Here is a 5,590-nt window from a genome sequence, read left to right as displayed (position 1 = left end):
CATTAACCCCAACGACCTCCAGAGAACATCCAAACTCCCCCGAGGTTGAAGCAGAGCATCCTTTTAAAGGACGCGACATGTGATGTAGAACATGGCATTCAATGAGCTGTGAGTAGTTCCGGTTAGCTCCACTTTTTCTGGCCGTTTTTTGGGGCGAGTGATATTGAGGGCGATATGTGTGCGAAGTGGTGAAAGTGACGCTGGGCGATCTCATGGCCGCTAGTTTCAGTAAATATGCTCTTTACGACAAGAAAAAGTGGGCGGGCGGTATTATTGAATCTTGCTGTTAAATCAGTGCGATAATTAATGCTGTGCAATATTATGGGCGTTGATTTCGCCCATTCGGATGATTCCGCCCCCAAAAAGTGGGCGGGCGGTATTATTTTGTCCCGGCATTAAGAATATGGGGAAAGTAACGCTCAGTGATAATTTTCCGAAAAAAGGGCACCAGTTTCCATTTTGTGGCTAAATGGGCGATATATGGGCGTTGTTCGTCATTTCAGTGGTAAAATGGTCATTAAGTGGGCGTTAAGCATTCAAATAAAGTAGCAGTTTTAGCCCCGAATGTCTGGGAATTAAATGGACAGAAATCAAGCAATGCACTCTTGCAAGATAAATTCAGCCCTCATGTCTCTGTTTCAAAATAGCACCATGGAGTCTTTCACAATGGCCTGAAAATAGGAGGGCTTTCGTTTAACGTCTCATCTCAATTCCGACAGTGCAGCACTCCATCGCGATTGCACTGGAGTGTTAGTCTAGATTATATGCTCAAATCTGGAGTGAGGATTGAACCCACGGCCTTCTGAATAAGAGGTAAAAATCCTACCATTGAGCTAAGCTAACACTTGTATCCGTTGCATCCAGGTGATCCGACAGGTACAGGAACAACCCATCCCTCAGCCCCCTTACAGACAATCCTTCTCAAGTTTAGATCTGGATTGAATGAGTATAAAAAGGTATTGCATTTATATAGCACCTTTCACAACCTCAGGACATCCCAAAGCGCTTTACAGCCAATGAAGTACTTTGAAGTGTAACCACCGTTGTAATGTAGGAAATGCGGCAGCCAATTTGCGCACAGCAAGCTCCCATAAACAGGAATGTGGTAATGACCGGATTATCTGTTTTGGTGATATTGATTGAGGGATAAATATTGGTCAGGACATCGGGGATAACTCCCCTGTTCTTCTACAAAAGATTGCCATGGGATCTTTTACACCCCAGCTTGGGAGGGGGCATCAGAGAATGAGATGTTTATTGGAGAGGCGAGAGGGGTGGAATAAGATGCAATGCTCGAAGGAGGAGATGGTGTCTAAGGAATACGACAAGGGACCGAAGTGTGGTTGGGTGATGAGGGCCTCACCGTCAACAAAGAACTTTGGGTGGGGCAGGTGGTGGAACGTATAGCCATGTGGGAAGGGCTCAGTAAGGGGTAAGGTGGTGTCACCCATGAGCCAAGTTTCAGTCAAAGAAATGTTGTCGATGGAACCGTCAAAAATAATGAGGTGGGACTTGGTTGCAGGTGGAGGGATATTCTGGAGGGAATTGTGGAGCAGGCCAGTGAGTGATTGTTGAGTCACTGGCACAGCCCAAGGAGACAGATGTGGGTGGAGTGAGCAGGATGGCCAATGAGGTTGGCGACATTAACCATCACCATTCCCCTCCTGTGCAGAGATGCCTATTGGGTGAGAAGGTTGGTAATCGAGGCAATTGGGGCAGGGATTGCCCAAAAAGGAGGCAGCGATGGGTGCCTCAATGGGCCCTTCATAAGAACATAAGAACTTGAGAAACAGAAGCAGGAGTGCGCCATTTGGCCTCTCGACTCTGCTCCGCCATTCAATAAGATCATGGCTGATCTAATCATGGCCTCAACTCCACTTCCCTGCCCGCTCCCCATAACCCTTGACTCCCTTATAGCTCAAAAATCTGTCTATCTCCACCTTAAATATATTCAATGACCCAGCCTCCACAGCTCTCTGGGGCAGAGAATTCCACAGATTTACAACCCTCTGAGAGAAGAAATTCTTCATCATCTCCATTTTCAATGGGCGACTCCTTATTGTGACACTTTGCCCCCTAGTTCTCGATCCACCACAAGAGGAAACATCCTCTCTGCATCTACCTTGCCAAGCCCCTCCAGAATATTATACGTTTCAATAAGATCACCTCTCATTCTTCTAAACTCCAATGTATAGGTCAAACCTGCTCAAGCGTTCTTCATAAGACAACCTCCTCATCTCAGGAATCAAACTCGTGAACCTTCATGGATTTGTGAAAGGGAAATCATGCTTGACAAATCTTCTGGAATTTTTTGAGGATGTTTCCAGTAGAGTGGACAAGGGAGAACCAGTTGATGTGGTATATTTGGACTTTCAGAAGGCGTTCGACAAGGTCCCACACAAGAGATTGATGTGCAAAGTTAGAGCACATGGGATTGGGGGTAGTGTGCTGACGTGGATTGAGAACTGGTTGTCAGACAGGAAGCAAAGAGTAGGAGTAAATGGGTACTTTTCAGAATGGCAGGCAGTGACTAGTGGGGTACCGCAAGGTTTTGTGCTGGGGCCCCAGCTGTTTACACTGTACATTAATGATTTAGATGAGGGGATTAAATGTAGTATCTCCAAATTTGCGGATGACACTAAGTTGGGTGGCAGTGTGAGCTGCGAGGAGGATGCTGTGAGGCTGCAGAGCGACTTGGATAGGTTAGGTGAGTGGGCAAATGCATGGCAGATGAAGTATAATGTGGATAAATGTGAGGTTATCCACTTTGGTGGTAAAAACAGAGAGACAGACTATTATCTGAATGGTGACAGATTAGGAAAAGGGGAGGTGCAAAGAGACCTGGGTGTCATGGTACATCAGTCATTGAAGGTTGACATGCAGGTGCAGCAGGCGGTTAAGAAAGCAAATGGCATGTTGGCCTTCATAGCGAGGGGATTTGAGTACAGGGGCAGGGAGGTGTTACTACAGTTGTACAGGGCATTGGTGAGGCCACACCTGGAGTATTGTGTACAGTTTTTGTCTCCTAACCTGAGGAAGGACATTCTTGCTATTGAGGGAGTGCAGCGAAGGTTCACCAGACTGATTCCCGGGATGGCGGGACTGACCTATCAAGAAAGACTGGATCAACTGGGCTTGTATTCACTGGAGTTCAGAAGAATGAGAGAGGACCTCATAGAAACATTTAAAATTCTGACAGGGTTAGACAGGTTAGATGCAGGAAGAATGTTCCCAAAGTTGGGGAAGTCCAGAACCAGAGGTCACAGTCTAAGGATAAGGGGTAAGCATTTAGGACCGAGATGCGGAGCAACTTCTTCACCCAGAGAGTGGTGAACCTGTGGAATTCTCTACCACAGAAAGTTGTTGAGGCCAATTCACTAAATATATTCAAAAAGGAGTTAGATGAGGTCCTTACTACTAGGGGGATCAAGGGGTATGGCGAGAAAGCAAGAATGGGGTACTGAAGTTGAATTTTCAGCCATGAACTCATTGAATGGCGGTGCAGGCTAGAAGGGCCGAATGGCCTACTCCTGCACCTATTTTCTATGTTTCTATGTTTCTCTGAACTGCCTCCAATGCAAGTATATCCCTCCTTCAATAAGGAGACCAAAAGTGTATGCAGTACTCCAGGTTTGGTCTCACCAACACAACGTACAGTTGAAGCAGGACTTTTATACTCCATCCCCTTTGCAATAAAGGCCAACGTTCACAGAATACCGAGAGCGACACTGTGGGCTTCTCCAAGGGGCTTTGCAGCCATGGGACAGCGGCAGGAGAGTGCAAAGGCAGAACAGTAATGGGGTTGTGGGCGGGTGGGTGGGGAAAGTACCCGAGAGAGGGGGATTGAAAGTTAGTGTGACTGGGCGACAGGAAAGCGAGGAGACAGGAGAGAGGTGCCTGAGACAGGCCGAGGGTTAAAGGAAGAACGGAGATGGAAGTAATGGGCTTGGGTGAAGCCAAAGTGTGCGAGTGAATGGACCCAGAGGGAAACCCAGGTTAGATCGGCAGGGCGGAGATTAGAAGAAATGTCCTTGTTGTAATGAGGGGATAACGAGTAGATTGAAACCTGAGACGGTTCTAACCCTGAGAGTGTTGTTGTGTGTTGAATGGTGACGAAGGAAGTGATCACATCACACAGGATCCAACCAGCCTCTGAGAATTCCAGTTTCTCCTCCGGGACTGCCCGTTCTCTGAGTAAAGCGGGTTTTCCCCACTCTGAAGTAATAGCTTCAAACGATTTGCTCGACTGTCCCTCACAATCAAAGCTGGACATGTTCATGGTTTCTTGACTGTTCCTTAAATCGGTCTCCAATTTTTTGAGCATTTAATTGCCGGGCCGTATATGAACCAATGTTATTATGAATTTATTCAAGGTTTGAAATACATTTTTCTGGATTCCTGGGGTTGAATGTGCCCCAGAACAGGGGAAGCTGCTTGAGCTGCTAAAAAGAAAGGTGTACGGGATCCTGGGCTTTATAAATAGAGGAATGCAGTACAAACACGAGGATTACATAGGATTATATACAGCACAGAAACAGACCATTCGGCCCAACGAGTCCATGCCGGCGTTTATGCTCCACTCGAGCCTTCTCCCATCTTTCCTCATCTTAATCTATTAGCATAACCCTCTATTCCCTTCTCCCTCAAATACTTTACTGGCCTCCCCTTAAATACATCTGTACCATTCACTTCAACCATTCCCTGTGGTAGTGAGTTCCACATTCTCACCACTCCCTGGGTAAAGAAGTTTCTTCTGAATTCCCGATTGGATTTCTCAGTGACTATCTTATATTGATGGACTTTAGTTATGCTCTTCCCCACAAATCGATGCTCTCTCTCTGTATCCACTCTATCAAAATCTTTCATGACTTTAAAGACCTCTATTAGGTCAGCCCTCAGCCTTTGCTTTTCAAGAGAAAACAGACCCAGCCTGTTCATCCTTTCCTGATAGGTATACCCTCGCATTTCTGGTAAATCTTCTCTGCACTCCCTCCAGTGCCTCTATATCCTTTTTATAATATCACGACCAGAACTGTACCCAGTACTCTAAGTATGGTCTAACCAAGGATCCAAACAGGTTTAGAATAACGTCCCTACTTTCAATTCTATCCCTCTATAAATAAACCCGAGTGCTTGGTTTGCCTTGTTTAGGGTCTTGTTCCCCTGTGTCGCTACATTTAGTGATCTGTGTATTTATACTCCAAGATCCCTTTGCTCTTCTACCTCACTTAGGAAGTTATGTTAATCCTTTATAAATCGTTCATTAGGCCTCAGCTGGAGTATTGTGTCCAATTCTAGACACTGCACTTTAGGAAGGATGTGAATGCTGGGAGAAGGTGCTGAGGACATTTAGGAGAAAGGTCCCAGGGATGTGGGACTTCAGTTATGTGGAGAGACTGAAGAAAATAGTACAGTACTCCATTTATACAAAAAGAAAGACTTGCATTTAAATAGCGCCTTTCACGTCCACCGGACCTCTCAAAGCGCTTAACAACCAATTTTGCAGTGTAGTCACCGTTATAATGTGGGAACTGCAGCAGCCCATTTCCTCACAGCAAGTTCCCACAAATAGCAATGTGATAATGACCAG

This window comes from Pristiophorus japonicus, chromosome 19 (assembly GCF_044704955.1).
Source record: "Pristiophorus japonicus isolate sPriJap1 chromosome 19, sPriJap1.hap1, whole genome shotgun sequence".
NCBI lineage: Eukaryota > Metazoa > Chordata > Chondrichthyes > Pristiophoridae > Pristiophorus > Pristiophorus japonicus.
Note: the sequence above shows the minus strand (reverse complement) of the source record.